The sequence below is a fragment of the Festucalex cinctus genome, chromosome 21 (genome assembly GCF_051991245.1).
Source record: "Festucalex cinctus isolate MCC-2025b chromosome 21, RoL_Fcin_1.0, whole genome shotgun sequence".
Classification (NCBI taxonomy): Eukaryota; Metazoa; Chordata; class Actinopteri; order Syngnathiformes; family Syngnathidae; genus Festucalex; species Festucalex cinctus.
Window position 1 is genome coordinate 10,120,866 of NC_135431.1, and position 21,349 is coordinate 10,142,214.

The following is a 21,349-nucleotide window of genomic DNA, read 5'->3' on the forward strand; positions in this document are numbered from 1 at the left end:
AAGGCATTTTTTTTCTCCCAAAAAAACGACCATGTATAGTAAGGCTTTTTTTTTTCCTCCCAAAAAAACACCCATGTATAGTAAGTCATTCTTTATTTTGTTAAAAAAACGACCATGTATAGTAAGGCGTTTTTTTTGCCCCCCCCAAAAAACGACCATGTATAGTAAGGCTTTTTTTTTTCTCCCAAAAAAACGACCATGTATAGTAAGGCATTTTTTTCTCCCAAAAAAACGACCATGTATAGTAAAGCATTTTTTTTCTCCCAAAAAAACGACCATGTATAGTAAGGCATTTTTTTTCTCACAAAAAAACCACCGTGTATAGTAAGGCATTTTTTTTCTCCCAAAAAAACGACCATGTATAGTAAGGCATTTTTTTTCTCCCAAAAAAACGACCATGTATAGTAAGGCATTTTTTTTCTCCCAAAAAAATGACCGTGTATAGTAAGGCATTTTTTTTCTCCCAAAAAAACGACCATGTATAGTAAGGCATTTTTTTTCTCCCAAAAAAACGACCATGTATAGTAAGGCATTTTTTTTCTCCCAGAAAAACGACCATGTATAGTAAGGCATTTTTTTTTCTCCCAAAAAAACGACCATGTATAGTAAGGCATTTTTTTTCTCCCAAAAAAACGACCATGCATAGTATGGCATTTTTTTTCTCCCAGAAAAACGACCATGTATAGTAAGGCATTTTTTTTTCTCCCCAAAAAAACGACCATGTATAGTAAGGCATTTTTTTCTCCCAATAAAACGACCATGTATAGTAAGGCATTTTTTTTCTCCCCAAAGAAAAATGACCATGTATAGTAAGGCATTTTTTTTCCCCAAAAAAACAACCATGTAGGCATTTTTTTCTCCGAAAAAAAAGACCATGTATAGTAAGGCATTTTTTTCTCCCAAAAAAACGACCATGTATAGTAAGGGATTTTTTTTTCTCCCAAAAAAACGACCATGCATAGTAAGGCATTTTTTTCTCCCAAAAAAACGACCATGTATAGTAAGGCATTTTTTTTCTCCCAAAAAAACGACCATGTATAGTAAAGCATTTTTTATTTTGTTAAAAAAACGACCATGTATAGTAAGGCGTTTTTTTTGCCCCTAAAAAAACGACCATGGATAGTAAGGCATTTTTTTTCTCCCCCAAAAAACGACCATGTATAGTAAGGCATTTTTTTTCTTTCCCAAAAAAACACCCATGTATAGTAAGGCATTTTTTTCCCCCAAAAAAAACGACCATGTATAGTAACGCATTTTTTTTCTCCCAAAAAAAAGACCATTTATAGTAAGGCATTTTTTTTCTCCCAAAAAAAACGAGCATGTATAGTAAGGCATTTTTTCTCCCCAAAAAAACGACCATGTATAGTAAGGCATTTTTTTCTCCCAAAAAAACGACCATGTATAGTAAGACTTTTTTCTCCCCAAAAAACGACCATGTATAATAAGGCATTTTTTTTCTCCCCAAAAAACGACCATGTATAGTAAGGCATTTTTTTCTCCTAAAAAAAACGACCATGTATAGTAAGGCATTTTTTTCTCCCAAAAAAACCCGACCATGTATAGTAAGGCATTTTTTTCTCCCCCCAAAAAAACGACCATGTATAGTAAGGGATTTTTTTCTCCCCCCAAAAAAAGACCATGTATAGTAAGGCATTTTTTTCTCCCCAAAAAAAAAACGACCATGTATAGTAAGGCATTTTTTTTCTCCCAAAAAAACGACCATGTATAGTAAGGCTTTTTTTTTCTCTCCCAAAAAAAAAACGACCATGTATAGTAAGGCATTTTTTCTCCCAAAAAAATGACCATGTATAGTAAGGCATTTTTTGCTCCCAAAAAAAAGACCATGTATAGTAAGGCATTTTTTTTCCTCCCAAAAAACCGACCATGTATAGTAAGGCATTTTTTTTCTCCCAAAAAAACGACCATGTATAGTAAGGCATTTTTTTCTCCCAAAAAAACGACCATGTATAGGAAGGCATTTTTTTTTCTCCCCAAAAAAAAGACCATGTATAGTAAGGCATTTTTTTTCTCCCAAAAAAAATGACCATGTTTAGTAAGGCATTTTTTCTCCCAAAAAAATGACCATGTATAGTAAGGCATTTTTTTGCTCCCCAAAAAAAAGACCATGTATAGTAAGGCATTTTTTTCTCCCAAAAAAACGACCATGTATAGTAAGGCATTTTTTTCTCCCCAAAAAAACGACCATGTATAGTAAGGCATTTTTTTTCTCCCAAAAAAACGACCATGTATAGTAAGGCATTTTTTTCTCCCAAAAAAAACCCGATCATGTATAGTAAGGCATTTTTTTATCCCCCCCCAAAAAAGACCATGTATAGTAAGGCATTTTTTTCTCCCAAAAAAACGACCATGTATAGTAAGGCATTTTTTTTCTCCCGCCCAAAAAAAGACCATGTATAGTAAGGCATTTTTTTCTCCCAAAAAAAACGACCATGTATAGTAAGGCATTTTTTTTCTCCCAAAAAAACGACCATGTATAGTAAGGCATTTTATTTCTCCCAAAAAAACGACCATGTATAGTAAGGCATTTTTTTCTCCCAAAAAAACGACCATGTAGAGTAAGGCATTTTTTTTAAGGCATTTTCTTCTCCCAAAAAAAAAAGACCATGTATAGTAAGGCATTTTTTTTCTCTCCCAAAAAAACGACCATGTATAGTTAGGCATTTATTTTCTCCCAAAAAAACGACCATGTATAGAAAGGCATTTTTTTCTCCCAAAAAAAAGACCATGTATAGTAAGGCATTTTTTTCTCCCAAAAAAACCGACCATGTATAGTAAGGCATTTTTTTCTCCCAAAAAAACGACCATGTATAGTAAGGCATTTTTTTTCCTCCCAAAAAACCGACCATGTATAGTAAGGCATTTTTTTTCTCCCAAAAAAATGACCATGTATAGTAAGGCATTTTTTTCTCCCAAAAAAACGACCATGTATAGGAAGGCATTTTTTTTTCTCCCCAAAAAAAAGACCATGTATAGTAAGGCATTTTTTTTCTCCCAAAAAAAATGACCATGTTTAGTAAGGCATTTTTTCTCCCAAAAAAATGACCATGTATAGTAAGGCATTTTTTTGCTCCCCAAAAAAAAGACCATGTATAGTAAGGCATTTTTTTCTCCCAAAAAAACGACCATGTATAGTAAGGCATTTTTTTCTCCCCAAAAAAACGACCATGTATAGTAAGGCATTTTTTTTCTCCCAAAAAAACGACCATGTATAGTAAGGCATTTTTTTCTCCCAAAAAAAACCCGATCATGTATAGTAAGGCATTTTTTTATCCCCCCCCAAAAAAGACCATGTATAGTAAGGCATTTTTTTCTCCCAAAAAAACGACCATGTATAGTAAGGCATTTTTTTTCTCCCCCCCAAAAAAAGACCATGTATAGTAAGGCATTTTTTTCTCCCAAAAAAAACGACCATGTATAGTAAGGCATTTTTTTTCTCCCAAAAAAACGACCATGTATAGTAAGGCATTTTATTTCTCCCAAAAAAACGACCATGTATAGTAAGGCATTTTTTTCTCCCAAAAAAACGACCATGTAGAGTAAGGCATTTTTTTTAAGGCATTTTCTTCTCCCAAAAAAAAAAGACCATGTATAGTAAGGCATTTTTTTTCTCTCCCAAAAAAACGACCATGTATAGTTAGGCATTTATTTTCTCCCAAAAAAACGACCATGTATAGAAAGGCATTTTTTTCTCCCAAAAAAAAGACCATGTATAGTAAGGCATTTTTTTCTCCCAAAAAAACCGACCATGTATAGTAAGGCATTTTTTTCTCCCAAAAAAACGACCATGTATAGGAAGGCATTTTTTTTTCTCCCCAAAAAAAAGACCATGTATAATAAGGCATTTTTTTCTCCCAAAAAAATGACCATGTTTAGTAAGGCATTTTTTCTCCCAAAAAAATGACCATGTATAGTAAGGCATTTTTTGCTCCCAAAAAAAAAGACCATGTATAGTAAGGCATTTTTTTTCCTCCCAAAAAACCGACCATGTATAGTAAGGCATTTTTTTCTCCCAAAAAAACGACCATGTATAGTAAGGCATTTTTTTCTCCCAAATAAACGACCATGTATAGTAAGGCATTTTTTTCTCCCAAAAAAACGACCATGTATAGTAAGGCATTTTTTTTCTCCCAAAAAAACGACCATGTATAGGAAGGCATTTTTTTCTCCCAAAAAAAAACCGATCATGTATAGTAAGGCATTTTTTTCTCCCCCCAAAAAAAGACCATGTATAGTAAGGCATTTTTTTCTCCCAAAAAAACGACCATGTATAGTAAGGCATTTTTTTTCTCCCCCCCAAAAAAAGACCATGTATAGTAAGGCATTTTTTTCTCCCCAAAAAAACGACCATGTATAGTAAGGCCTTTTTTTTCTCCCAAAAAAACGACCATGTATAGTAAGGCATTTTATTTCTCCCAAAAAAACGACCATGTATAGTAAGGCATTTTTCTCTCCCAAAAAAACGACCATGTATAGTAAGGCATTTTATTTCTCCCAAAAAAACGACCATGTATAGTAAGGCATTTTTTTCTCCCAAAAAAACGACCATGTAGAGTAAGGCATTTTTTTAAGGCATTTTCTTCTCCCAAAAAAAAAAGACCATGTATAGTAAGGCATTTTTTTTCTCTCCCAAAAAAACGACCATGTATAGTAAGGCATTTTTTTTCTCCCAAAAAAACGACCATGTATAGAAAGGCATTTTTTTCTCCCAAAAAAACGACCATGTATAGTAAGGCACTTTTTTTTTCTCCCAAAAAAACGACCATGTATAGTCAGGCATTTTTTTCTCCCAAAAAAAAAGACCATGTATAGTAAGGCATTTTTTTCTCCCAAAAAAACGACCATGTATAGTAAGGCATTTTTTTCTCCCAAAAAAATGACCATGTATAGTAAGGCATTTTTTTCTCCCAAAAAAACGGCCATGTATAGTAAGGCATTTTTTTTCTACCAAAAAAACGACCATGTATAGTAAGGCACTTTTTTTTCTCCCAAAAAAAAGACCATGTATAGAAAGGCATTTTTTTCTCCCAAAAAAACGACCATGTATAGTAAGGCATTTTTTTCTCCCCAAAAAAATGACCATGTATGGTAAGGCATTTTTTTTCTCCGCAAAAAAAAGACCATGTATAGTAAGGCATTTTTTTTCTCCCAAAAAAACGACCATGTATAGTAAGGCATTTTTTTCTCCCAAAAAAATGACCATGTATAGTAAGGCATTTTTTTTCCTACCCAAAAAACACCCATGTATAGTAAGGTATTTTTTTCTCCCAAAAAAATGACCATGTATAGTAAGGCATTTTTTTTCTCCCAAAAAACGACCATGTATAGTAAGGCATTTTTTTCTCCCCAAAAAAACGACCATGTATAGTAAGGCCTTTTTTTTTCTCCCAAAAAAACGACCATGTATAGTAAGGCATTTTATTTCTCCCAAAAAAACGACCATGTATAGTAAGGCATTTTTCTCTCCCAAAAAAACGACCATGTATAGTAAGGCATTTTATTTCTCCCAAAAAAACGACCATGTATAGTAAGGCATTTTTTTCTCCCCAAAAAACGACCATGTAGAGTAAGGCATTTTTTTAAGGCATTTTCTTCTCCCAAAAAAAAAAGACCATGTATAGTAAGGCATTTTTTTTCTCTCCCAAAAAAACGACCATGTATAGTTAGGCATTTATTTTCTCCCAAAAAAACGACCATGTATAGAAAGGCATTTTTTTCTCCCAAAAAAAAGACCATGTATAGTAAGGCATTTTTTTCTCCCAAAAAAACCGACCATGTATAGTAAGGCATTTTTTTCTCCCAAAAAAACGACCATGTATAGTAAGGCATTTTTTTTCCTCCCAAAAAACCGACCATGTATAGTAAGGCATTTTTTTTCTCCCAAAAAAATGACCATGTATAGTAAGGCATTTTTTTCTCCCAAAAAAACGACCATGTATAGGAAGGCATTTTTTTTTCTCCCCAAAAAAAAGACCATGTATAGTAAGGCATTTTTTTTCTCCCAAAAAAAATGACCATGTTTAGTAAGGCATTTTTTCTCCCAAAAAAATGACCATGTATAGTAAGGCATTTTTTTGCTCCCCAAAAAAAAGACCATGTATAGTAAGGCATTTTTTTCTCCCAAAAAAACGACCATGTATAGTAAGGCATTTTTTTCTCCCCAAAAAAACGACCATGTATAGTAAGGCATTTTTTTTCTCCCAAAAAAACGACCATGTATAGTAAGGCATTTTTTTCTCCCAAAAAAACCCCGATCATGTATAGTAAGGCATTTTTTTATCCCCCCCCAAAAAAGACCATGTATAGTAAGGCATTTTTTTCTCCCAAAAAAACGACCATGTATAGTAAGGCATTTTTTTTCTCCCCCCCAAAAAAAGACCATGTATAGTAAGGCATTTTTTTCTCCCAAAAAAAACGACCATGTATAGTAAGGCATTTTTTTTCTCCCAAAAAAACGACCATGTATAGTAAGGCATTTTATTTCTCCCAAAAAAACGACCATGTATAGTAAGGCATTTTTTTCTCCCAAAAAAACGACCATGTAGAGTAAGGCATTTTTTTTAAGGCATTTTCTTCTCCCAAAAAAAAAAGACCATGTATAGTAAGGCATTTTTTTTCTCTCCCAAAAAAAACGACCATGTATAGTTAGGCATTTATTTTCTCCCAAAAAAACGACCATGTATAGAAAGGCATTTTTTTCTCCCAAAAAAAAGACCATGTATAGTAAGGCATTTTTTTCTCCCAAAAAAACCGACCATGTATAGTAAGGCATTTTTTTCTCCCAAAAAAACGACCATGTATAGGAAGGCATTTTTTTTTCTCCCCAAAAAAAAGACCATGTATAATAAGGCATTTTTTTCTCCCAAAAAAATGACCATGTTTAGTAAGGCATTTTTTCTCCCAAAAAAATGACCATGTATAGTAAGGCATTTTTTGCTCCCAAAAAAAAAGACCATGTATAGTAAGGCATTTTTTTTCCTCCCAAAAAACCGACCATGTATAGTAAGGCATTTTTTTCTCCCAAAAAAACGACCATGTATAGTAAGGCATTTTTTTCTCCCAAATAAACGACCATGTATAGTAAGGCATTTTTTTCTCCCAAAAAAACGACCATGTATAGTAAGGCATTTTTTTTCTCCCAAAAAAACGACCATGTATAGGAAGGCATTTTTTTCTCCCAAAAAAAAACCGATCATGTATAGTAAGGCATTTTTTTCTCCCCCCAAAAAAAGACCATGTATAGTAAGGCATTTTTTTCTCCCAAAAAAACGACCATGTATAGTAAGGCATTTTTTTTCTCCCCCCCAAAAAAAGACCATGTATAGTAAGGCATTTTTTTCTCCCCAAAAAAACGACCATGTATAGTAAGGCCTTTTTTTTCTCCCAAAAAAACGACCATGTATAGTAAGGCATTTTATTTCTCCCAAAAAAACGACCATGTATAGTAAGGCATTTTTCTCTCCCAAAAAAACGACCATGTATAGTAAGGCATTTTATTTCTCCCAAAAAAACGACCATGTATAGTAAGGCATTTTTTTCTCCCAAAAAAACGACCATGTAGAGTAAGGCATTTTTTTAAGGCATTTTCTTCTCCCAAAAAAAAAAGACCATGTATAGTAAGGCATTTTTTTTCTCTCCCAAAAAAACGACCATGTATAGTAAGGCATTTTTTTTCTCCCAAAAAAACGACCATGTATAGAAAGGCATTTTTTTCTCCCAAAAAAACGACCATGTATAGTAAGGCACTTTTTTTTTCTCCCAAAAAAACGACCATGTATAGTCAGGCATTTTTTTCTCCCAAAAAAAAAGACCATGTATAGTAAGGCATTTTTTTCTCCCAAAAAAACGACCATGTATAGTAAGGCATTTTTTTCTCCCAAAAAAATGACCATGTATAGTAAGGCATTTTTTTCTCCCAAAAAAACGGCCATGTATAGTAAGGCATTTTTTTTCTACCAAAAAAACGACCATGTATAGTAAGGCACTTTTTTTTCTCCCAAAAAAAAGACCATGTATAGAAAGGCATTTTTTTCTCCCAAAAAAACGACCATGTATAGTAAGGCATTTTTTTCTCCCCAAAAAAATGACCATGTATGGTAAGGCATTTTTTTTCTCCGCAAAAAAAAGACCATGTATAGTAAGGCATTTTTTTTCTCCCAAAAAAACGACCATGTATAGTAAGGCATTTTTTTCTCCCAAAAAAATGACCATGTATAGTAAGGCATTTTTTTTCCTACCCAAAAAACACCCATGTATAGTAAGGTATTTTTTTCTCCCAAAAAAATGACCATGTATAGTAAGGTATTTTTTTTCTCCCAAAAAACGACCATGTATAGTAAGGCATTTTTTTCTCCCCAAAAAAACGACCATGTATAGTAAGGCCTTTTTTTTTCTCCCAAAAAAACGACCATGTATAGTAAGGCATTTTATTTCTCCCAAAAAAACGACCATGTATAGTAAGGCATTTTTCTCTCCCAAAAAAACGACCATGTATAGTAAGGCATTTTATTTCTCCCAAAAAAACGACCATGTATAGTAAGGCATTTTTTTCTCCCCAAAAAACGACCATGTAGAGTAAGGCATTTTTTTAAGGCATTTTCTTCTCCCAAAAAAAAAAGACCATGTATAGTAAGGCATTTTTTTTCTCTCCCAAAAAAACGACCATGTATAGTAAGGCATTTTTTTTCTCCCAAAAAAACGACCATGTATAGAAAGGCATTTTTTTCTCCCAAAAAAACGACCATGTATAGTAAGGCACTTTTTTTTTTCTCCCAAAAAAACGACCATGTATAGTCAGGCATTTTTTTCTCCCAAAAAAAAGACCATGTATAGTAAGGCATTTTTTTCTCCCAAAAAAACGACCATGTATAGTAAGGCATTTTTTTCTCCCAAAAAAATGACCATGTATAGTAAGGCATTTTTTTCTCCCAAAAAAACGACCATGTATAGTAAGGCATTTTTTTTCTCCCAAAAAAACGACCATGTATAGTAAGGCACTTTTTTTTCTCCCAAAAAAAAGACCATGTATAGAAAGGCATTTTTTTCTCCCAAAAAAACGACCATGTATAGTAAGGCATTTTTTTCTCCCCAAAAAAATGACCATGTATGGTAAGGCATTTTTTTTCTCCGCAAAAAAAAGACCATGTATAGTAAGGCATTTTTTTTCTCCCAAAAAAACGACCATGTATAGTAAGGCATTTTTTTCTCCCAAAAAAATGACCATGTATAGTAAGGCATTTTTTTTCCTACCCAAAAAACACCCATGTATAGTAAGGTATTTTTTTCTCCCAAAAAAATGACCATGTATAGTAAGGCATTTTTTTTCTCCCAAAAAACGACCATGTATAGTAAGGCATTTTTTTCTCCCTCAAAAAACGACCATGTATAGTAAGGCATTTTTTTCTCCCAAAAAAAACGACCATGTATAGTAAGGCATTTTTTTCTCCCAAAAAAACGACCATGTATAGGAAGGCATTTTTTTTTCTCCCCAAAAAAAAGACCATGTATAGTAAGGCATTTCTTTTCTCCCAAAAAAAATGACCATGTTTAGTAAGGCATTTTTTCTCCCAAAAAAATGACCATGTATAGTAAGGCATTTTTTGCTCCCAAAAAAAAGACCATGTATAGTAAGGCATTTTTTTTCCTCCCAAAAAACCGACCATGTATAGTAAGGCATTTTTTCTCTCCCAAAAAAACGACCATGTATAGTAAGGCATTTTTTTCTCCCAAAAAAACGACCATGTATAGGAAGGCATTTTTTTTTCTCCCCAAAAAAAAGACCATGTATAGTAAGGCATTTTTTTTCTCCCAAAAAAAATGACCATGTTTAGTAAGGCATTTTTTCTCCCAAAATAATGACCATGTATAGTAAGGCATTTTTTTGCTCCCCCAAAAAAAGACCATGTATAGTAAGGCATTTTTTTCTCCCAAAAAAAAACCGATCATGTATAGTAAGGCATTTTTTTATCCCCCCCCAAAAAAGACCATGTATAGTAAGGCATTTTTTTCTCCCAAAAAAACGACCATGTATAGTAAGGCATTTTTTTTCTCCCCCCCAAAAAAAGACCATGTATAGTAAGGCATTTTTTTCTCCCAAAAAAAACGACCATGTATAGTAAGGCATTTTTTTTCTCCCAAAAAAACGACCATGTATAGTAAGGCATTTTATTTCTCCCAAAAAAACGACCATGTATAGTAAGGCATTTTTTTCTCCCAAAAAAACGACCATGTATAGTAAGGCATTTTATTTCTCCCAAAAAAACGACCATGTATAGTAAGGCATTTTTTTCTCCCAAAAAAACGACCATGTAGAGTAAGGCATTTTTTTTAAGGCATTTTCTTCTCCCAAAAAAAAAAGACCATGTATAGTAAGGCATTTTTTTTCTCTCCCAAAAAAACGACCATGTATAGTAAGGCATTTTTTTTCTCCCAAAAAAACGACCATGTATAGAAAGGCATTTTTTTCTCCCAAAAAAACGACCATGTATAGTAAGGCACTTTTTTTTCCTCCCAAAAAAACAACCATGTATCGTAAGGCTTTTTTTTTTCTCACCCCCCAAAAAAACGACGATGTATAGTAAGGCTTTTTTTTTTCTCTCCCAAAAAAAACGACCATGTATAGTAAGGCATTTTTTTTCTCCCAAAAAAACGACCATGTATAGTAAGGCATTTTTTTTCTCCCAAAAAAAATGACCATGTATAGTAAGGCATTTTTTTTCTCCCAAAAAACGACCATGTATAGTAAGGCATTTTTTGCTCCCAAAAAAAAAGACCATGTATAGTAAGGCATTTTTTTTCCTCCCAAAAAACCGACCATGTATAGTAAGGCATTTTTTTTCTCCCAAAAAAACGACCATGTATAGTAAGGCATTTTTTTCTCCCAAAAAAATGACCATGTATAGTAAGGCATTTTTTTTCCTCCCCAAAAAACACTCATGTATAGTAAGGTATTTTTTTCTCCCAAAAAAATGACCATGTATAGTAAGGCATTTTTTTTCTCCCAAAAAACGACCATGTATAGTAAGGCATTTTTTTCTCCCCCAAAAAACGAACATGTATAATAAGGCTTTTTTTTTCTCCCAAAAAAACGACCATGTATAGTAAGGCATTTTTTTTCTCCCAAAAAAACACCCATGTATAGGAAGGCATTTTTTTTCGCCCAAAAAAACGACCATGTATAGTAAGGCATTTTTTTTTCTCCCCAAAAAAAAACAATGCCATGTAAGGCATTTCCCCCCCCCCAAAAAACGACCATGTATAGTAAGGCTTTTTTTTTTCTCCCACAAAAACGACCATGTGTAGTAAGGCATTTTTTTTTCTCCCACAAAAACGACCATGTATAGTAAGGCTTTTTTTTTCTCCCAAAAAAACGACCATGTATAGTAAGGCTTTTTTTTTTCCCAAAAAAAACGACCATGTATAGTAAGGCATTTTTTACTCCCAGAAAAACGACCATGTATATATAGTAAGGCATTTTTTTTCCTCCCAAAAAAACACCCATGTATAGTAAGGCATTTTTTTTCTCCCAAAAAAACGACCATGTATAGTAAGGCATCCCCCCCCCTCAAAAAAAACCCCCACCATGTATAGTAAGGCATTTTTTTTCTCTCCCAAAAAAAACGACCATGTATATTAAGGCATTTTTTTTCTCCCCAAAAAACGACCATGTTTTGTAACGCATTTCCCCCCCCCCCCCCCAAAAAACGACCATGTATAGTAAGGCATTTTTTTTCTCCCAAAAAAACAACCATGTATAGTAAGGCATTATTTTTCTCTCCCAAAAAAAACGACCATGTATAGTAAGGCATTTTTTTCTCCCAAAAAAAACGACCATGTATAGTAAGGCATTTTTTTTCTCCCAAAAAAACGACCATGTATAGTAAGGCATTTTTTTCTCTCCGAAAAAAAGACCATGTATAGTCAGGCATTTTTTTCTCCCAAAAAAACGACCATGTATAGTAAGGCATTTTTTTTTCTCCCAAAAAAACGACCATGTATAGTAAGGCATTATTTTTCTCTCCCAAAAAAAACGACCATGTATAGTAAGGCATTTTTTTCTCCCAAAAAAAACGACCATGTATAGTAAGGCATTTTTTTTCTCCCAAAAAAAACGACCATGTATAGTAAGGCATTTTTTTCTCTCCCAAAAAAACACCCATGTATAGTAAGGCATTTTTTTCTCCCAAAAAAACGACCATGTATAGTAAGGCATTTTTTTTCTCCCAAAAAAACACCCATGTATAGGAAGGCATTTTTTTCCCCCAAAAAAACGACCATGTATAGTAAGGCATTTTTTTTTCTCCCCCAAAAAAAACCATGCCATGTAAGGCATTTTTCCCCCCCAAAAAAACGACCATGTATAGTAAGGCTTTTTTTTTTCTCCCACAAAAACGACCATGTGTAGTAAGGCATTTTTTTTTCTCCCACAAAAACGACCATGTATAGTAAGGCTTTTTTTTTCTCCCAAAAAAACGACCATGTATAGTAAGGCTTTTTTTTTTCCCAAAAAAAACGACCATGTATAGTAAGGCATTTTTTACTCCCAGAAAAACGACCATGTATATATAGTAAGGCATTTTTTTTCCTCCCAAAAAAAACACCCATGTATAGTAAGGCATTTTTTTTCTCCCAAAAAAACGACCATGTATAGTAAGGCATACCCCCCCTCAAAAAAAACCCCCACCATGTATAGTAAGGCATTTTTTTTCTCTCCCAAAAAAACGACCATGTATAGTAAGGCATTTTTTTTCTCCCCAAAAAACGACCATGTTTTGTAACGCATTTCCCCCCCCCCCCAAAAAACGACCATGTATAGTAAGGCATTTTTTTTCTCCCAAAAAAACAACCATGTATAGTAAGGCATTATTTTTCTCTCCCAAAAAAAACGACCATGTATAGTAAGGCATTTTTTTCTCCCAAAAAAAACGACCATGTATAGTAAGGCATTTTTTTTCTCCCAAAAAAACGACCATGTATAGTAAGGCATTTTTTTCTCTCCAAAAAAAAGACCATGTATAGTCAGGCATTTTTTTCTCCCAAAAAAACGACCATGTATAGTAAGGCATTTTTTTTTTCTCCCAAAAAAACGACCATGTATAGTAAGGCATTATTTTTCTCTCCCAAAAAAAACGACCATGTATAGTAAGGCATTTTTTTCTCCCAAAAAAAACGACCATGTATAGTAAGGCATTTTTTTTCTCCCAAAAAAACGACCATGTATAGTAAGGCATTTTTTTCTCTCCCAAAAAAACACCCATGTATAGTAAGGCATTTTTTTCTCCCAAAAAAACGACCATGTATAGTAAGGCATTTTTTTCTCTCCCAAAAAAACACCCATGTATAGTAAGGCATTTTTTTCTCCCAAAAAAACGACCATGTATAGTAAGGCATTTTTTTCTCCCAAAAAAACGACCATGTATAGTAAGGCATTTTTTTTCTCCCAAAAAAACAACCATGTATAGTAAGGCATTTTTTTCTCTCCCAAAAAAACACCAATGAATAGTAAGGCATTTTTTTCTCCCAAAAAAACGACCATGTATAGTAAGGCATTTTTTTTCTCCCCAAAAAACGACCATGTATAGTAAGGCATTTTTTTCTCCCAAAAAAACGACCATGTATAGTAAGGCTTTTTTTTTCTCCTAAAAAAACGACCATGTATAGTAAGGCATTTTTTTTATCCCAAAAAAAACGACCATGTATAGTAAGGCATTTTTTTTCTCCCAAAAAAACGACCATGTATAGTAAGGCATTTTTTTCTCCCAAAAAAACGACCATGTATAGAAAGGCATTTTTTTTTTCCCAAAAAAAAAAGACCATGTATAAGGCATTTTTTTTCTCCCAAAAAAAACGACCATGTATAGTAAGGCATTTTTTTCTCCCCCAAAAAACGACCATGTATAGTAAGGCATTTTTTTTAAATGACCATGTATAGTAAGGCATTTTTTTAAACGACCATGTATAGTAAGGCGTTTTTTTTTGTTTTTTTTTACACGACCATGTATAGTAAGGCGTTTTTTTTTTTTAAACGACCATGTATAATAAGGCATTTTTTTTTAAACGACCATGTATAGTAAGGCGTGTTTTTTTTTGTTTTTGTTTTTTTAAAGGACCATGTTTAGTAAGGCATTTTTTTTAAACGACCATGTATAGTAAGGCATTTTTTTTAAATGACCATGTATAGTAAGGCATTTTTTTTAAACGACCATGTATAGTAAGGCATTTTTTTAAACGACCATGTATAGTAAGGCATTTTTTTCTCCCAAAAAAACGACCATGTATAGTAAGGCATTTTTTTCTCCCACAAAAACGACCATGTGTAGTAAGGCATTTTTTTTTCTCCCACAAAAACGACCATGTATAGTAAGGCTTTTTTTTTCTCCCAAAAAAACGACCATGTATAGTAAGGCTTTTTTTTTTTCCCAAAAAAACGACCATGTATAGTAAGGCATTTTTTACTCCCAGAAAAACGACCATGTATATATAGTAAGGCATTTTTTTTCCTCCCAAAAAAACACCCATGTATAGTAAGGCATTTTTTTTCTCCCAAAAAAACGACCATGTATAGTAAGGCATCCCCCCCCTCAAAAAAAAACCCCACCATGTATAGTAAGGCATTTTTTTTCTCTCCCAAAAAAAACGACCATGTATAGTAAGGCATTTTTTTTCTCCCCAAAAAACGACCATGTTTTGTAACGCATTTCCCCCCCCCCCCCCCCCCCCAAAAAACGACCATGTATAGTAAGGCATTTTTTTTCTCCCAAAAAAAAATGACCATGTATAGTAAGGCATTTTTTTTCTCCCAAAAAAACAACCATGTATAGTAAGGCATTATTTTTCTCTCCCAAAAAAAACGACCATGTATAGTAAGGCATTTTTTTCTCCCAAAAAAAACGACCATGTATAGTAAGGCATTTTTTTTCTCCCCAAAAAACGACCATGTATAGTAAGGCATTTTTTTCTCTCCGAAAAAAAGACCATGTATAGTCAGGCATTTTTTTCTCCCAAAAAAACGACCATGTATAGTAAGGCATTTTTTTTCTCCCAAAAAAACGACCATGTATAGTAAGGCATTTTTTTCTCCCAAAAAAACGACCATGTATAGTAAGGCATTTTTTTCTCTCCCAAAAAAACACCCATGTATAGTAAGGCATTTTTTTCTCCCAAAAAAACGACCATGTATAGTAAGGCATTTTTTTCTCCCAAAAAAACGACCATGTATAGTAAGGCATTTTTTTTCTCCCAAAAAAACGACCATGTATAGTAAGGCATTTTTTTCTCTCCCAAAAAAACGACCATGTATAGTAAGGCATTTTTTTTCTCCCCAAAAAACGACCATGTATAGTAAGGCATTTTTTTTCTCCCAAAAAAACGACCATGTATAGTAAGGCTTTTTTTTTCTCCTAAAAAAACGACCATGTATAGTAAGGCATTTTTTTTCTCCCAAAAAAAACGACCATGTATAGTAAGGCATTTTTTTTCTCCCAAAAAAACGACCATGTATAGTAAGGCATTTTTTTCTCCCAAAAAAACGACCATGTATAGTAAGGCATTTTTTTCTCTCCCAAAAAAACACCCATGTATAGTAAGGCATTTTTTTCTCCCAAAAAAACGACCATGTATAGTAAGGCGTTTTTTTCTCTCCCAAAAAAACACCCATGTATAGTAAGGCATTTTTTTCTCCCAAAAAAACGACCATGTATAGTAAGGCATTTTTTTCTCCCAAAAAAACGACCATGTATAGTAAGGCATTTTTTTTCTCCCAAAAAAACGACCATGTATAGTAAGGCATTTTTTTCTCTCCCAAAAAAACACCCATGTATAGTAAGGCATTTTTTTCTCCCAAAAAAACGACCATGTATAGTAAGGCATTTTTTTCTCTCCCAAAAAAACACCCATGTATAGTAAGGCATTTTTTTCTCCCAAAAAAACGACCATGTATAGTAAGGCATTTTTTTCTCCCAAAAAAACGACCATGTATAGTAAGGCATTTTTTTTCTCCCAAAAAAACGACCATGTATAGTAAGGCATTTTTTTCTCTCCCAAAAAAACACCCATGAATAGTAAGGCATTTTTTTCTCCCAAAAAAACGACCATGTATAGTAAGGCATTTTTTTTCTCCCCAAAAAACGACCATGTATAGTAAGGCATTTTTTTTCTCCCAAAAAAACGACCATGTATAGTAAGGCTTTTTTTTTCTCCTAAAAAAACGACCATGTATAGTAAGGCATTTTTTTTATCCCAAAAAAAACGACCATGTATAGTAAGGCATTTTTTTTCTCCCAAAAAAACGACCATGTATAGTAAGGCATTTTTTTCTCCCAAAAAAACGACCATGTATAGAAAGGCATTTTTTTTCCCCCAAAAAAAAGACCATGTATAAGGCATTTTTTTTCTCCCCAAAAAAACGACCATGTATAGTAAGGCATTTTTTTCTCCCCCAAAAAACGACCATGTATAGTAAGGCATTTTTTTTAAATGACCATGTATAGTAAGGCATTTTTTTAAACGACCATGTATAGTAAGGCGTTTTTTTTTGTTTTTTTTTACACGACCATGTATAGTAAGGCGTTTTTTTTTTTTAAACGACCATGTATAATAAGGCTTTTTTTTTTTAAACGACCATGTATAGTAAGGCGTGTTTTTTTTTGTTTTTGTTTTTTTAAAGGACCATGTTTAGTAAGGCATTTTTTTTAAACGACCATGTATAGTAAGGCATTTTTTTTAAACGACCATGTATAGTAAGGCATTTTTTTTAAACGACCATGTATAGTAAGGCATTTTTTTAAACGACCATGTATAGTAAGGCGTTTTTTTTTTGTTTTTTTTTAACGACCATGTATAGTAAGGCGTTTTTTTTTTTTTTTTAAACGACCATGTATAATAAGGCTTTTTTTTTTAAACGACCATGTATAGTAAGGCATCTTTTTTTTTTTTTTTAAACAACCATGTATAGTAAGGCATGTTTTTTTTTTTTTTTTAAACGACCATGTATAGTAAGGCGGGTTTTTTTTTTTTTTAACGACTATGTATAGTAAGGCCTTTTTTTTTTTTAAACGACCATGTATAGTAAGGCGTTTTTTTTTGTTTTTTTTAAACGACCATGTATAGTAAGGCATTATTTTTCTCTCCCAAAAAAAACGACCATGTATAGTAAGGCATTTTTTTCTCCCAAAAAAAAACGACCATGTATAGTAAGGCATTTTTTTTCTCCCAAAAAAACGACCATGTATAGTAAGGCATTTTTTTCTCTCCCAAAAAAACACCCATGTATAGTAAGGCATTTTTTTCTCCCAAAAAAACGACCATGTATAGTAAGGCATTTTTTTCTCTCCCAAAAAAACACCCATGTATAGTAAGGCATTTTTTTCTCCCAAAAAAACGACCATGTATAGTAAGGCATTTTTTTTCTCCCAAAAAAACGACCATGTATAGTAAGGCATTTTTTTTCTCCCAAAAAAACGACCATGTATAGTAAGGCTTTTTTTTTTCTCCTAAAAAAACGACCATGTATAGTAAGGCATTTTTTTTCTCCCAAAAAAACGACCATGTATAGTAAGGCATTTTTTTTCTCCCAAAAAAACGACCATGTATAGTAAGGCATTTTTTTCTCTCCCAAAAAAACACCCATGTATAGTAAGGCATTTTTTTCTCCCAAAAAAACGACCATGTATAGTAAGGCATTTTTTTCTCTCCCAAAAAAACACCCATGTATAGTAAGGCATTTTTTTCTCCCAAAAAAACGACCATGTATAGTAAGGCATTTTTTTCTCCCAAAAAAACGACCATGTATAGTAAGGCATTTTTTTTCTCCCAAAAAAACGACCATGTATAGTAAGGCATTTTTTTCTCTCCCAAAAAAACACCCATGAATAGTAAGGCATTTTTTTCTCCCAAAAAAACGACCATGTATAGTAAGGCATTTTTTTTCTCCCCAAAAAACGACCATGTATAGTAAGGCATTTTTTTTCTCCCAAAAAAACGACCATGTATAGTAAGGCTTTTTTTTTCTCCTAAAAAAACGACCATGTATAGTAAGGCATTTTTTTTATCCCAAAAAAAACGACCATGTATAGTAAGGCATTTTTTTTCTCCCAAAAAAACGACCATGTATAGTAAGGCATTTTTTTCTCCCAAAAAAACGACCATGTATAGAAAGGCATTTTTTTTCCCCAAAAAAAAAGACCATGTATAAGGCATTTTTTTTCTCCCCAAAAAAACGACCATGTATAGTAAGGCATTTTTTTCTCCCCCAAAAAACGACCATGTATAGTAAGGCATTTTTTTTAAATGACCATGTATAGTAAGGCATTTTTTTAAACGACCATGTATAGTAAGGCGTTTTTTTTTGTTTTTTTTTACACGACCATGTATAGTAAGGCGTTTTTTTTTTTTAAACGACCATGTATAATAAGGCTTTTTTTTTTAAACGACCATGTATAGTAAGGCGTGTTTTTTTTTGTTTTTGTTTTTTTAAAGGACCATGTTTAGTAAGGCATTTTTTTTAAACGACCATGTATAGTAAGGCATTTTTTTTAAACGACCATGTATAGTAAGGCATTTTTTTTAAACGACCATGTATAGTAAGGCATTTTTTTAAACGACCATGTATAGTAAGGCGTTTTTTTTTTGTTTTTTTTTAACGACCATGTATAGTAAGGCGTTTTTTTTTTTTTTTTAAACGACCATGTATAATAAGGCTTTTTTTTTTAAACGACCATGTATAGTAAGGCATCTTTTTTTTTTTTTTTAAACAACCATGTATAGTAAGGCATGTTTTTTTTTTTTTTTTAAACGACCATGTATAGTAAGGCGGGTTTTTTTTTTTTAACGACTATGTATAGTAAGGCCTTTTTTTTTTTTAAACGACCATGTATAATAAGGCGTTTTTTTTTGTTTTTTTTAAACGACCATGTATAGTAAGGCATTATTTTTCTCTCCCAAAAAAAACGACCATGTATAGTAAGGCATTTTTTTCTCCCAAAAAAAAACGACCATGTATAGTAAGGCATTTTTTTTCTCCCAAAAAAACGACCATGTATAGTAAGGCATTTTTTTCTCTCCCAAAAAAACACCCATGTATAGTAAGGCATTTTTTTCTCCCAAAAAAACGACCATGTATAGTAAGGCATTTTTTTCTCTCCCAAAAAAACACCCATGTATAGTAAGGCATTTTTTTCTCCCAAAAAAACGACCATGTATAGTAAGGCATTTTTTTTCTCCCAAAAAAACGACCATGTATAGTAAGGCATTTTTTTTCTCCCAAAAAAACGACCATGTATAGTAAGGCTTTTTTTTTTCTCCTAAAAAAACGACCATGTATAGTAAGGCATTTTTTTTCTCCCAAAAAAACGACCATGTATAGTAAGGCATTTTTTTTCTCCCAAAAAAACGACCATGTATAGTAAGGCTTTTTTTTTTTCTCCCCAAAAAACGACCATGTATACTAAGGCATTTTTTTCTCCCTAAAAAACGACCATGTATAGTAATGCATTTTTTTTCTCCCAAAAAAACGACCATGTATAGTAAGGCATTTTTTTCTCCCTAAAAAACGACCATGTATAGTAAGGCGTTTTTTTTGCCCCTAAAAAAACGAGCATGTATAGTAAGGCGTTTTTTTTGCTCCTAAAAAAAACGACCATGTAGAGTAAGGCATTTTTTTCTCCCCAAAAAAACGAGCATGTATAGTAAGGCATTTTTTTTCTCCCAAAAAAATGACCATGTATAGTAAGCCATTGTTTTTCTCCCAAAAAAACGACCATGTATAGTAAGGCATTTTTTTTCCCCAAAAAAAAAGACCATGTATAAGGCATTTTTTTTCTCCCCAAAAAAACGACCATGTATAGTAAGGCATTTTTTTCTCCCCCAAAAAACGACCATGTATAGTAAGGCATTTTTTTTAAATGACCATGTATAGTAAGGCATTTTTTTTAAACGACCATGTATAGTAAGGCATTTTTTTAAACGACCATGTATAGTAAGGCGTTTTTTTTTTTTTTTTTTTAAACGACCATGTATAGTAAGGCGTTTTTTTTTTTTTAAACGACCATGTATAATAAGGCTTTTTTTTTTAAACGACCATGTATAGTAAGGCGTGTTTTTTTTTGTTTTTGTTTTTTTAAAGGACCATGTTTAGTAAGGCATTTTTTTTAAACGACCATGTATAGTAAGGCATTTTTTTTAAAAGACCATGTATAGTAAGGCATTTTTTTTAAACGACCATGTATAGTAAGGCATTTTTTTAAACGACCATGTATAGTAAGGCGTTTTTTTTTGTTTTTTTTAAACGACCATGTATAGTAAGGCGTTTTTGTTTTTTTTTAAACGACCATGTATAATAAGGCTTTTTTTTTTTAAACGACCATGTATAGTAAGGCATCTTTTTTTTTTTTTAAACAACCATGTATAGTAAGGCGTGTTTCTTTTTTTTTTTTAAACGACCATGTATAGTAAGGCGTTTTTTTTTTTTTTTAAACGACTATGTATAGTAAGGCCTTTTTTTTTTTAAACGACCATGTATAGTAAGGCGTTTTTTTTTGTTTTTTTTTAAACGACCATGTATAGTCAGGCGTTTTTTTTTTTAAACGACCATGTATAGTAAGGCATTTTTTTCTCCCAAAAAAAACGACCATGTATAGTAAGGCATTTTTTTTCTCCCAAAAAAACGACCATGTATAGTAAGGCATTTTTTTCTCTCCCAAAAAAACACCCATGTATAGTAAGGCATTTTTTTCTCCCAAAAAAACGACCATGTATAGTAAGGCATTTTTTTCTCCCAAAAAAACGACCATGTATAGTAAGGCATTTTTTTTCTCCCAAAAAAACGACCATGTATAGTAAGGCATTTTTTTCTCTCCCAAAAAAACACCCATGTATAGTAAGGCTTTTTTTCTCTCCTAAAAAAACGACCATGTATAGTAAGGCATTTCTTTTCTCCCCAAAAAACGACCATGTATAGTAAGGCATTTTTTTCTCCCAAAAAAACGACCATGTATAGTAAGGCATTTTTTTCTCCCTAAAAAACGACCATGTATAGTAAGGCGTTTTTTTTGCCCCTAAAAAAACGAGCATGTATAGTAAGGCGTTTTTTTTGCTCCTAAAAAAAACGACCATGTATAGTAAGGCATTTTTTTCTCCCCAAAAAAACGAGCATGTATAGTAAGGCATTTTTTTTCTCCCAAAAAAATGACCATGTATAGTAAGCCATTGTTTTTCTCCCAAAAAAACACCCATGTATAGTAAGGCTTTTTTTTTCTCCTAAAAAAACGACCATGTATAGTAAGGCATTTCTTTTCTCCCCAAAAAACGACCATGTATAGTAAGGCATTTTTTTCTC